Genomic DNA, 14,678 nt, shown 5'->3' on the forward strand with positions numbered 1-14,678 from the left:
TGCATTCTTTATGAGGGTCATTTCTTCTCTGTGGGTGGGATGTGACCTTTCTTGTTAGAACTAGAATGGCCACAGATGTTTGACACCTTAGTTTTTGGTCTGTTTTGCAATTTCTTAAATGTAAGCAGAACAGCAAAAGATGGAAAATTTAAACCTCGTTGTGTGATAGAAAACTACACAGCATCTGGCCATAGGATCCCTTATGTTATAATTACTCTTGTAGTTAAATTATCCATACTTTCGCAGTAGTTTGTTCAGAACCAGGAAGGTAATGTCTCTAGATGTTACCTGAATGTTTTGAACATATCACGAAATGTGTATACACTAGGGGAGTCCATTTTCCTTTTAGACAGACCCTGACCACTTTGTGGATAATGATTATATAATATAATCATTATAGAATACTAGTACAAACATATGTTGTGGTTTTTAATGGAAGTGTGAGTTAGAAAATGGCTGAAGCCCAAATAGCCACTTGTGTCAGTATAAGCACTTCTGGTCATGAATAGGAAGGTTATTCATTTCCTTCTGCTAAGCAGCAACACTTTATGCTCCCAGAAAAATTACTCCAGATGTTGACCCAGACACACAAGGTCAGTATGCTTTACAGACCAGCAGGTGATGTGAGAGAGGAAGTGGAAATCTGCAACTTCATATGCAAGTAAGTTGTTTTATATACAAGCAATCCCCAAGTTACTAACAAGATAGGTTCTGCAGGTTTGTTCTTAAGTTGAATTTGTTTGTAAGTCAAAACAGGTACATTTTTAAGTGTCACTCCAGATATAAATATACACACACATACATACTTATACACAAAACAAGCTTTGGATAGCACAGGGAAGGGTTAGCACCCCCGTGGAGTTTGTTTTGCTTTCTGTACCCCTGTTCAGAAGATTTCATCTCACTTTCTGTTCCTGTGATAATTGGATTTTGAAAAATTGGACTTGTGGTGGAAACAGGGACTGATGATAAACTTCAGTGTAGACATCTTTTCCCCATGATAACTTTTTCAGGAGTAAATTTCCCTTCCAAGGAATAGATTTTTCTCACTTCCTGTTGTCTCACCCCTGTTATTAACTATGAGTCACTTGTAAATTGGATGTTTGTAACTCAGGGACTGCCTGTCCTCAAATTGATCTTTTCATTTGAGTCATTGAACTAAGTCTATACTGAGTTACACTTAAATCCCATTGTAACAGTGTGAAAATATTAGTAATGGTTATTTATCTGGGACAACTCATCTCGAATTGAACTAGAGTCAACATTTAATGCATTGGCAAATGGTAGTGTCATAGGTAATGTCCATAGATTCAATTGTTATATTCTACTTCAGATTACTAACAAAATTCAGGCACACAAAGGAGTTATCTTCTGAGAATGAATGCACTGCCATACAACAACAACAACAACGTCTTTGTTTCTATTCCGTCCCATCTCCCCAAAAGGACTCAGGGTGACTCACTGCATGTGTAAATACAATACATAACATATAGAAATAAATTAATAATAACAAGGAAACAAAATAACATAAAACAAAATAGACAAATTGTACAATAGACAGTGAAAACATTAATTAAAACACATTTTAAACATATGCTCTGTTAATTCCCATTGAAATCAGTGGAATTTAAGAGTTACTGTTTCAACTCAGATCCAGATCAATACCTCCAAATAATAGAATTATGTATATCAGTATATGTAATATAATAGACAGTATATCCCCAGTATCCATGTGGGATAAGTTTCAAGACTCCCTGTGGATAACTGAAACCATAGGTAGTATTGAACCCAATATTTTGATTATAGTTGGGCTGGAAGCATAGACACCTATAAACACATTGGGGGTATATGTTTTAGAGGTGGCTAAGTGAAACCATAAATATCAAAACCATTGATCAGGAGATTTTTATTGTATGTACTATTGTTTTAAAAAATGAAAATAAATGTTTGTGCGTATGAAGGTGGCAGTGTCATTTCTCTGTTCCACATCTTGAGACAATTTGTTTTCCATTACCTCTCTGTGTTTTTGTATTTGTTTATTTAAAAAAAGAATAGAGCTACTTTAGAATTTATATGTCTTGAGAATTTTCTGATCAGCTAAATATATTGTTCTAAATGAGTGATGCTGTCATGTTTATACTAAAGTTCAGTGTTCATTTTTAAAGTTTCCATCACTTTGGCAAAGTAAAGATGAATTTGATCCAACTTCCAAGCTGGGAGCTCACCCAAAGAAAAATAGTCAGAAATCTGTTAAGTCTGTTGATGCCATATTACCTGATACTTTTGGCCTTATTTTAAACAGTTTATATACTGGGCATGCAAACTGTGTGTGTTGTTTTGTTCAAGTGAAAGTCGAAGTGAATTTTCACAGCATCGTATATTCACAACAAAATGAAATTTGCCCTGATCTCCAAACTATATATCTTTGGGCAGTGTAGCCAAACAAATGAGGACAGTTGGCTCTGATATCCACAATAAGAGCATTCCCTGCTCTCTTGAAAATTTCAACTTAATTAATAAAACGATCTTGAACATTTCCACAATCTTGCTGTTCCACAAGGAATAGCCTTTATTTCACCTCATCTGTTTTCAAGTTACCTGAAAATGAGTGGATGGAAAAAGTGAATCATAAAGACATCAGGCATGCACATAAGCATTAATAAGACAACTGGAATTGATCAAAAGTAGTAGTAATCACAACAGGCTTTGAAGAAAAGTTACTCCAGCATAAGACACCTTTGCAATGAATCATTTATGAATAAACTTTTTTAAAATTGATTGATTAATTAGCCTTGTCCCTGGAAACAAAGAAGATGTCAAGTGAACAAAATGTACTGTCGGGGAATCTTTTATTCCATAATTTAAACAGCAAAATCAAATATGTCATACATATTGGCTGTGATCCAGGGAACTATGAATGTGGTCAAGTTCCTTTGTTGACTATGAAAAACAAGTATGAACAAAAGCTATTCAGTACAGTAAAGTGAGGTATTCCTGGCCATTGCTGCAGACTACCTGGGGCCATCCATATGTTTTGGGTTATAATGGCCATTGCCCATAACCATTTACCATGTTTACCATGGTTATATAGGATATCTGTCCAAATATTTGATGGGTACCAAGGTAACTGTCCCTATACAAGGACTACACACCAGAAACACCTAACACCTGGAGCCCCCGGAGGCACAATGGGTTAAACCCTTGTGCTGGAAACACTGCTAACTGACAGAGAGAGTGGGTTGAGTGCCATCTGTCAGCTCCAGCTCCCCATGCGGGGGCATGAGAGAAACCTCCCACAAGGATCGTAAAACAACAAACATCCAGACATCCCCTGGGCAATGTCCTTGCAGATGGCCAATTCTCTCACACCAGAAGTGACTTTCAGTTTCTCAAGTTGCTCCTGACGTGAAAAAAACCCCTAAGACCCAACTAAATAAAAAAGAGCAGAACAGAAAGAGCACAGGGAACTGGACAACCAAACCTCCTGGGGAAGGGATGGAGGATAGAGCATATATTTCCCTTTAAGTTGGTGGTTCTCAACCTGTGGGTCCCCAGATGTTTGGACTTCAACTCCCAGAAATCCTAACATCTGGTAAACTGGCTGGGATTTCTGGGAACTGCAGGCCAAAACAACTGAGGGGACACAGGTTGAGAACCACATCTCTAAGATCTTGTTATCTTCTGTTATATCCATACAAGGGGGGGGGGGGAACTCCTGAAGTAGTAATGATATTTGATGGGTCACAACATCTTTATTGTAATACTTTATAGTTCCTGAAGGGTGTTGGGGAATTAGTGTAAAGAATTCACACTGGGAAACAAAGACCGCACCCTGATTTCTTTAAGATGCCTCAATCACTTGTTCATTTCTAATTCTAAAATGTTGAACATTTTTTCTCTTGGTTAAAGTTATTGATTCTGCAAATGCAGAATAAAGTGGCTTCCCATGAAAGTATGAATCACAGGCACTTGGCTATGTTCTCTGCATAGTTGATTGCACAAAACTCCACTTGAAGTCAAAGGCTGGAAATAGTGTCTTTGTTCTTTGTTTTAAGAGCTAAGATAGACAAGATTCACACAACTCCTACACATCCCACATGTTCCTCTGATTTCCACCTACCTACTCATGTGATCAGTAGTGCTCTAATACAATATAAAAACAGGGGGTTGGAGGATTGGCAACAGAGAAACAGCAGGTGGGTATGATTTGTCTTGTAACATTAAAGATGTTACAATATAAAATTAATTTATGAGTTTGTTTATTCTTTTGGTGCATTTATAGCTTCATTTTCTGGGCTTTTTCCAACTCAGTTATGTGTGACACAAACTCTATCATTTTGGTACTTCCAAAATGGCAATGGCAGCAGAGAAAAATGCATTGGAAACGATCAAATCATCCATGAAGTAGCCATAAAATGAAGCCCAGAAAAAAATAAGGAAATACGTGATACTATTCCATACATTCCATCAAGTAGAATGAATGGACTACTGAAGGATTGCAAAAAGGGCCCCTGACCAGCAGACATGTTAGAAATAAGTGTAAGCTAGCTATCTTGGATGAGCAGAGATCCTAATCTTAAACATATCTGTCACATGGCTTCCCTAAATGCACAGTGTGAGGAAGAATGCCTTCGCATATATAAAATCACACACAAACACATAATCCATGGGATATTTCTCATTTCCACTTGTTGATTTGTCTGCAGTTTTACCTCAAATAAATTAAATGTTGTGCAAATTAGAAAGTGCAATGACCCAGCACTGTTTGTGGACAATGGCTATGTCTTTGTGTGATATGTGATGTTATTTTATGTGATGTGTTTAATAATGTTTAATGTTTTATCCGGGGAGGGTCAATATCGATGGCATTGAATTGTTGCCAACACGGTGAACTGCCCTGAATCCCCTTAGGGGTTGAGAAGGGCAGTATACAAATACCTCAAATAAATAAATAAATAAATTTCTCCACGTTGCAATTGCAAGTGGTTCTCAGGGATTTATGAACTTGGTGAAGAGAATCAGTGATAAAAAAAGAGAAAAAGGCCATTTCTGTCCTCACCAAATATGTTATTTAGGAGAATTATCAGATCCGTAGAATTTCAAAATATTACACCATAGAAACTGTGTGCATTAAGGATGGTCACCAAGTGTTGTTACTGTTTAATTTATTTGGGTATCTTTTAGGTTTGGTTTCAGGACCCTCTGTGGATATCAAAATTGGTGAGGGCTCAAATCGTATTCTGTAGAATAGCATAATAAAATAGTGTGCCTTATGGCATTTCTTTTTGGATGCTTTTTAAATATTTTCAAGACATGGATGGTTGAATCTATGGTTGCAGAACCCATGAATATGGAGGGTCAAGTGTTTATCCAGTTTATTCCCTGACCCTGACATTCAAGTGGCTTACAATATTAAAACAGATACACATGAAAATGCACATCTCTAAAAAAAAGTTTATATATCAATATAAAATCTTAAATGCAAAAAAATATATTAAGAAATAGCAAATATGAATAATACAGTACATCATTCAAATCCCTTTCTCATTAAACTAACATTTCTAGAGGTACTATTAAAATTTAGAAAGCAAAAACCTTCACCTGTTGTGGGACAAATAACTAGGAATGGTGTTGGACAGCACCCAGTAAGAATTCCCTCCCCTCATATTTTACCCTAGATGTACTTGTGAGGGTGAGGTAATTGAGAGAATGACTTCCCTTGAAGATCTCAAAACCTAAGCAAACTTACTATGGTCCTTTTGATAACTTTGAGCTAGGTTGGATTGGGATGGATTGGTTACAACCAGCACTTTGCATTGCCAGTTTGCAGTCCCAAACACACCTAACTCACATAGCCATGGATAAGGGATAGGTTTTCCATTTCTCGGGGCCTTTAATAAATGAACCTTTCCAGATCTCAGGATGAGAGGGAAGATTCTCAAAGTGATAATATTGCTTTGAAAATGCAATAAATCACAAGCTTAATGATGTAACCAGAGCCTGCCTTGTAACATCACAGATAACATTATCCAAATCCTGTCCCTTGTGACATCAGGAGGCGTCATCTCCAATTCTCGTGTTTTGGTTTTGAAATCTTAGGAGCTAGGATATTGCTGACCTAGCAATTATCACAATGAATGATAGGGATGGCAATTCAACAAATATGGAGGGCCACAAGTTGCCTAATCCAATTTGTATTTCACCTTCAGTTTACATGGCATTTCTATTTGTGAAATGCCCCTTACCCTGGGTTCTTCTTGTGCATGAAGCCAATTGATTTAGCAGTTTCTGTCATTTATGGACCTTATTTTGGATGATCCCACTTGATCCACTTCAGGTAGATTTTAAGAACCAGGCAGTAGCAATTTATCTATCTATCTATCTATCTATCTATCTATCTATCTATTTATTTATCCTATTTAGTCCCCACCTTTCTCTACCTCAAGGATGTCTCAAGGCGGCTTACATATGGCAATTTATTAATTGCCTTAAAAGCATACAACCTTAAGCTTAAAATCCATTGAATTTAAATTAATACATATTAAAAATTTAAAATTGCATTCAATATTAAAATCACACTATCCAAAAACTATAGTCTGAGGCTGTTCCGTAGTCATTACACATATTCCAATTTTAGTATATGATTGCACTGCTTTCTCCAAAGGCCTGGTCCCAGAGCCAGGTTTTTACTCTCCTTCTGAAGACTAGGTGGGAGGGGGCTGACCTAATGTTGCTAGGGAGGGAGTTCCACAACCAAGGGGCCACCACTGAGAAGGCCCTATCTCTCATCCTCACCAGTCATGCTTAATTACCCCTAATTACTTTGGGTGCATCTGTACTGTTGAATTAAAGCAGTGTGTCACCACCTTAACTATCATGGCTTAATAATACGAAATCCTGAGATTTGTAGTTCAATGAGGCACCAGCACCCCCCCCCCCCCATGATTCATTAGCATTGAGCCATGGTAATTAAAGTGATGCCAAATTGCATTCATTCTACAGTGTAGATGCACCATAGGAGTGGATGACTAGTTCACATTTGTTTGACATCTAAATTAGCTTCCTTGTTTAAAAAGTTTTTGCTAAAGATGAGATTCCCCTCTCCATTATTTTCAGCCTGAAAAAGGAAAAGAGGTTCATAAGAGTTGATAGAAGGTGAAGAGAACCTTTGAACTATTCTTTAAAAGAAGAGTAATGAGAAATAAATCTCTTTGAATAACTGTTTTCAGCCCAGCCCCTGTAGGATTCCTCTTGACACCAGTATAACCTCCCACCTACTTCATTCCCTCTTCCTCAGGAGAGTAATTGTTGTGTATCATCTGAGTAAGGTTCCGATTTTATAGGTCATAGAAAGTATAAACTAATGTTTAACCTTCCCTTGCCCCTCTCTTCTACTTCCTGAAATATTGGCCTTTGCAGATACATACTACTTTGACATATAATGAAATTCGCCCCAGCATTGGAGGAAGCGTACCTTTTCAGCCCCCATGGTTTCTCAACAGCAGTTTATTCTTTTAAAAGACAAATTTCAGAAGGCATGTGTTTGAGAGAAAACTGGAACTATAAATACAGGAAATGAATGTGTGGTTGTACGACTGAGTTCATAAATGGGCCCCTTTTTATATTAAATTGGGCTTTTACAGTAGGGAAAAAAGCCTCCTACTTAACTGTTCTTTTGTTACAACTCCATTCAAGCATGAAATAAATCCACAGTATATACATTGCTCTGACTTTGATATTCTTTGTTCTTAAATGTGCAGTATGAAAGCCCATGCTTCATTCTCCGTATCTGTCAGAATAATGAGATTCTCTTGGAAACCACCTTGATTCTCATCCATTAAAATCTTTCAGTAAAACAATACAGAAACCAGTAAAATTAATAGTTTACAATTGCAGAAAGAACATTGAGATCTCCATTATTGCAGTTGGCTTACAACCTCACAACCTCTGAGGATTTCTGCCATAGATGCAGGCAAAACATCAGGAGAGAAGAATACTCCTAGAACATGGCCATACAGCCCAAAAACCCTACAACAACCCATGTAGAGAGTAGTTGTGGCCAGTTTTCAATCATTTGAAGCATATATGTAAAGATTTGCTATCTTGCTATCACATCAGCCAGACATCAGTATCCACAAGTAACCACCATACATCTTTCAGATGTGTTTTGCATGAAGAACTTATGAGGGCAGGAGTGTTTTGTGGTTTCTGGACTGTATGGTTGTGTTCTTCCAGCATTTTCTCCTGACATTTCACCTGCATCTGTGGCTGGCATCTTCAAGGAATATTTTCAAACTGGATGTTTGAACCTGTAGATACAGGATTCACAAATACATAAGGTCAACTATCTCAAATTAATACATGAAAACCCATTAGATTACTATAGTGGATATTATGGTTTGTCTTCTTGGTCCATTGATTGGATATGGCCCATCAGGGCATCTTGTAACCCACCTTAAATTTGTGTGAACTGCTCCATATAATGCAAGTCTGCCTCATGATCGAGGGAGCATCGGAATAACCTAGCTAGCCCCCCTTCCCTTCCTTGAGCTGAGATGTGAAGAATAAAAGCTTCATTCTGGGGGTTCTGGGGACTGAGTCTTCAGGTCATTTGTTTATGTAGTTAGGAATGTGATGTAGGACCTCCACCATCATTGTTGACAGACATTAAGATATACTGCCTGACCACTACAGCCTCACATATGCCCCTAAAAGAAATTAATGTGCATGTACAGTAGTTCCATGCAATCTGGATCCTTGCATGACTAATATGACTGATTGTGGGGAAATATCTTAGAGGTATTTCTACATCAAGTTCCTGTAAATGTTTAGGAGGATGTGTTATCATGGCACACCCTTCCGCATTTACCATTTTTTTTGGAAGCATGGGAAGAAGACTGCCCTCTTTCCTTCTCATATCAGATTCCACAGTTCCACCAGAAGATAACCCTTGTTGGAGCATGTCAAAAATGTTACCATGCTGTTGAAAGAAAGAAAAAGTTTTAAAAGCTGTTGGGCCCTGTGCTGTTCAAAGTAGAACTCTCTGAATTATACAATAAGGGTGTGCAATTTTTTGTTAGTGCTTGTAAGTCATATTTATGAGTGATAACCGATACGTGGGTGTGGCCCGTGCCAAAAACTTAAGAATCAAAACTTACCCAGTATTTTTTCATTTGCATTTTGCAAATCTTGGAAGCCTCCCAAAATCAGTTTATTTTCAGCTCAAGGAAGCAAAGCAAATCCGAACAGGCTGCCTTTCCCTTTTAGATTAATGGCCTATTGTCATTAGGAGAGGAAAAGCAAGGAGTAGAGTTTGCTGGAAAAGAAAGCACAGAACTCTGGGAAATGTAGTTTGGAAAGACAAGAAGCCCCATGGCAGCAAATGCAAAAAGCCCTGCCCTTAACTACATTTCCCAGAATTCTGTTCACATCAGAAAGTTCCAATCAAGACAGGGGAGAGATTTGTCCCTCCATAACAGCAGCCAGCCAGTGTTCCAATAAATTGTTGAATCTGCAAAGAGGAGGACTGACTGATACTTCTAGTAGTTAAATCTCTGTGCTGGGCTGGAAAGAAATCCCATAATGGATGTCCCTTAGGGGTCTCTTCAAACTCAATAGGGGAAGCATATTATTTAGTTTAGACTGGAAGGCCATCTGTTTTGATGGTGCCCTTCTGCCTGGAAGAAAGGAGTTGGACTTAGGGGTCCCTGATAAACTCTAGGATTCTATGAAAATATAGAATTGGTTAAATTGGTTTCTATTGGTTAATATGAGAGGCATTCAATGAGATAGCTCTTGTGGTTTTGAAAACACATTTTTTAGAACTTTAAACAATTCGCTAAAATCAGTAGATATATGAATATTTCTTAAAGATTGGGGGAATGATCCCTTGTTATATTGTGTCATTGGATAGAAAATTCAAGGAGATAGCTCTTGTAGTATTTTTTAAAGTGTTGTTTATAAGCATTTTAAAAAAATTCCCAAATATTCTTGGATAAGTGAAACATTCTGAAACTTGATGGACTAACAGTGGTAGATGTGTTCTACCATTGTAGCACATTTCACCCCAATAGCTGTAGAAATGAGGGAGAAAGGAGCCCCTGAATTCTCCCCAATTATTGTAATTATGCACAATTACTATAACAATAGACTCCTTGGTGGAGCAGCAGGTTAAACCACTGAGCTGCTGAACTTGCTGACCAAAAGGTTGGCGGTTTGAATCCAGGAGCAGAGTGAGCTCCGATTGTTAGGGCCAGCTTCTGCCAACCTAGCAGTTTGAAAACATGCAAATGTGAATAGATCAATAGGTACTGCTTCTACGGGAAGGTAATGGCTCTCCATGCAGTCATGCTGGTGACATGACCTTGGAGTTGTCTATGGACAATGCTGGCTCTTTGGCTTAGAAATGGAGATAAGCACCACCCCCCAGAGTCAGACACGACTAGACTAAATGTTAAGGGAAACCTTTACCTTTACTTAATATAATAAAAAGTAACAAAATGTTGTTACTTTAATTATAGTAACAAAATGTTCACTAACTATACTTTATAAACACTTTTGAAATAAAATGTCAGTGCCCTCTAATTTTGTTTTGACTTTTGAAACTTTTTGTTATCTATCGCACAGGCCTATATAGGCAATCCTAAGCATAAAGGAGATAGAACCAGAATTTTGCCTAGTTCCTGTTCACCCACCATCCTGAAACTTCCTTATAACCCTGAACATTTGCTTAAAGAGTTTAAAGATTTGTGCAATACAGTTTGTGGGGGCTAGAGGAGGAATGTCTCTACCCACTTCCTAAGATAGAGAACATCCACTGAATCCCATTGATAGGAAATGCTTTTATGTTTATAGAAGTATAGCGTCATTGTTATAATCTACTGATTGTACATAAGTATATACTTTGAATTATATAAACATTTTTTTCTTCTTTGATATAGTAACAGCCCTAAAAATTAAGAGGTGATGACAAAAAGAACAACAATCAAAGGATCATTAATTCTAATAAGATATAAAACTAATCTAATTTTCCTCCCGGATTCAACTGCATTATCAACTTTATCGTTTGTAGATAACGCAGAATCAGATGTGTGTGGAAGGCCCATTTCTGAATGTGTTCCATTTTCCCATTTCTCTCCTTGTGGCATATGATAAAATTATCAATGAAGCCTCCTAATTGGATCCTTAAGCAAGGGGATGTTGCCCTATGAATCATTTTGTGTTTGTGGGAGGCAACTTTGGAACTAACAGAGTAGGAATGAGAGCCAGATGTTTTCTGGGAACCTGGCTGGGCTGTAGGCTGTGTGTATTTCCTAACATAGGCAGCCATATGGAAGAGAAGGTTGGAAACATCCCATTACAAGTCATATATCACCCACTTGACAGCAAGGATTTCAGCTTGTTTTTATTTAAATCATGAAAGCAGCTGTTCAGATGTCCAGCTGTATTAAATTTAACCCTTTTCCCCCAAAAAAGAGGAATGCAGTAATGTATGCAATAATAGCCAAACAATTTGGCAGATATAGAAAAAAAGTGTTAGGAGAACCCCACATTCATGCTTGCTCAGTGAATGTATCTTAATTTCTCTGATTGGCCACCTTTGTTGCCATATATCTCTGAAGAACAGGAAACATTTTTATATTGACGACATCCTTGAATTTTAATGCAGAAGTGTGATAGCCAAAAATGTTAATATTGTTTATCTGTATGTTTATTAACACTTCATCTGAAAATGCTTGAACATATTTTTCACCCAATTTTGAAGATATGTTTGAGATGGTAAAATATAAGCTATGAGACCAACATGAAATTCAGTTCCGGGGTCTGGATAGGGCAGCTCAATTATTTCTCACTGAATTTTCACCAAATTTGGACAGCATGTTTTGGATTTCCTGATATAACATGATGCAAATGATATTAATAAACTCTCTCCAACCCCTCCCCAATTATTTGTTCATTCATGCACAATACTAGGGCCCCCTGTTGGCACAGCGGGTTAAACTGCTGAGCTGTTGAACTTTCTGGCCAAAAGGTTGGCGGTTTGAATCCAGGGAGTGGGATGAGCTCCTGTTAGCCCCAGTTTCTTCCAACCTAGCAGTTCAGAAACATCCAAATGTGAGTAGATCAATGGGTACCACCTTGGCGGGAAGGTAACAGCACTCGATGTAGTCATGCCAATCACATGACCTTGGAGGTGTCTACGGACAACGCTGGCTCTTTGGCTTAGAAATGGAGATGAGCACCACCCCTCAGAGTCAGATACGGCTGGACTTAATCTTTACCTTCACCTTTTACACAATAGTACATTTGCTAGCCTAAGAGACCAGCACTCATTCTCTAGAGGTGTTGAAACTGTATGATAATTAACAATGAGTACTGATTCCCCTAAGCAGTACTTTGTGAAGCTTTGAAAAAGCTTTGTAGTTCTTAAAATTACCTTTAAAGTCCAAAGACCAGTCCAAACTGGTAGTAGTAGTACCTCACTCCTTGTTTTCTACATCCCTTCCACTACTCCCTTTAGGAAAGAACTGAGTGATTTTCATTTGTACTCTCAGTTGCCTTAAAGGAGAATTTCAGGTGAGGGTAAAAGTGCCTGAATTTTATAGTCACTTCTAGCTAATACCATCGTCTCAAGAACAAGTTGTCTCTTCTCAGTGCTAGTATATCAAATAACTCAATTGTCGGGGTGTCAACATGATAATATTCCTTCACAGTGTTTTCCAAAACTTATAATATGTGGTAAGAAGACTTTCTGGCTGGACTTGATATTTCTTGATATCTTGCAGAAGAAATTCCACAGTCTTATCTCAGTTTACTTACACTATTATGATAGTAGGACCTTCAGCTTTCCAAAAATTCAAACTTTGCGCTGGTTGTAGTGGGGAGGATGACAATTCTGAGAGCTTTTAGAGCAGCTCAAGCAGCTGACCACCTCATCCTCCTTCTCCAGCTGCCATCATTTGAAAAAGCAAACTTATCTTGCAATTGGAATAATGTGTCATTCTCAATTACCACTAAGAAATATATTTTTTAACTTTATTCCCCTTATCATTTTTTTAAATCTGTGGCACTTACTCAGCCATCACCACTGGAATCTGTCCATCACATTTTTCATTTTTTAAAAAAATCTGTGGCACTTACTCAACCATCACCACTGGAATCTGTTCATCACATTTTTCTCTTTGTGTTTTCCCTCCTTGCTCATGAAATATTTGCTGTATCTTTGTGGTTTCCTTTCATATTTTTATATGTTCCTCCTTTCCATGATCTGTTTGCTTCTGTTGCTCTAGTTATTCCCTGTTGTATATTAATACTCAATTGTGCAAGCAAACTTACTTAGAATTATATTCAGTGAATATCCCTCTATTTATTTTTTTGGGACTGCTGATTTTTAATAGAATCTTGCATTTACTACTCTGAAACTTATTATACATTCCTTATGGCAATCTTTTCTATCAGTGGAGGAAATTCAACAAATTTTGCCCCTTAAGAAATATCTACATGTTTTTATTGTACCAGCTAATTATTTTACTCATAAGGGGACACTGACTTTCCATAAGGTAAGGAATAGGTAGAGGCTTCCATTTCCTGTGGGGGGAAAAAGATACTCAGTCCAAAAGAAATATGCTAGAATGGTACTTTTATTATCCAAAACTTACTCCCTTCTTTGATGTTTTGAACAACACACAGAGCAGCTTGTTCCTTCTTTCCACAATAACTATGTTTAGATTTACTAACGGTTTTGCTGTTGAAGGAGGAGAAGTTACAGATTGATATGGCTAGGCTGGGTTGCCTTTATCACACCATTTTTATGAAGCATCACAGGGACATTGCACTAAATATTTGGCCTTGAAAGCAATAGGGAATGAGTAGATCTAATACGTGTCTCTTTTACTACCAGCTGCAAAATCCACTAAATGAGCAGGCAAGCAATCTGAACAGCTCTGAAAAATCAAGGTTTAAATGAGTATTACAGATGAAGTCCTGCAGTTTCAGTCCTTCACTTGCAATTCTAAGCACCATCCTAAATACATCAGAGGAAACCTGAGGTCTAGCAAGACTAGATAACAGACATAAATGGCCATTTACGTCCAACTGTTCAAATCCTGGTTGTAAATATAGCTATGCCGTTCAGATGTGGGAGTCTTGTGAGTAAATCACCATAACCAACCCTCTCCTTAAGGGGCAGGGGAAAAACCATTGAAAGGAAATATATTTGTTTGAAAAAAAATGTGAATTGACCCAGGATAATTGACTCAAAATAAACAATGGAATGATATGAAATATAATTGGAATCTGCTTAGAGAGCTTGTTATGTTTAGGGTTGAAAAGTGACATAACTATGTTTAAATATTTGAAAGTATGACATTTGAGGAGGAAGGGAGTTTATTTTCTGCAGCTCCAAGGACTAAGAATAAATCAATGACTTCTTCTTCCTCTTCTTTTTCTTTATTATTATTATTATTATTATTATTATTATTATTATTATTATTCCACCTCAGATGGAGTCTCTTTGGGAGGTTAAACCAAAAAATTAATTTAATGATGGAAAAGCAATGAATTTCTATGAAAAAGATCACACTCTCGTTGCATTAATACCATATATCATTATGTGTCTTTGCGGTAATATGAAGTCTGTTATACCCATTGAGAGAAGGCCCAAAATGTGTGAGCTCACA

General features: G+C 37.4%; 1 protein-coding gene across 1 annotated transcript in view; it reads left to right on the forward strand.

Moving 5' to 3' along the window:
- AGMO (alkylglycerol monooxygenase) overlaps positions 1-14,678 on the forward strand; it is a 149,010-nt gene that overhangs the window by 114,656 nt on the left and 19,676 nt on the right. The window lies entirely within an intron of this gene.

The sequence above is a fragment of the Anolis sagrei genome, chromosome 6 (genome assembly GCF_037176765.1).
Source record: "Anolis sagrei isolate rAnoSag1 chromosome 6, rAnoSag1.mat, whole genome shotgun sequence".
Lineage (NCBI taxonomy): Eukaryota > Metazoa > Chordata > Lepidosauria > Squamata > Dactyloidae > Anolis > Anolis sagrei.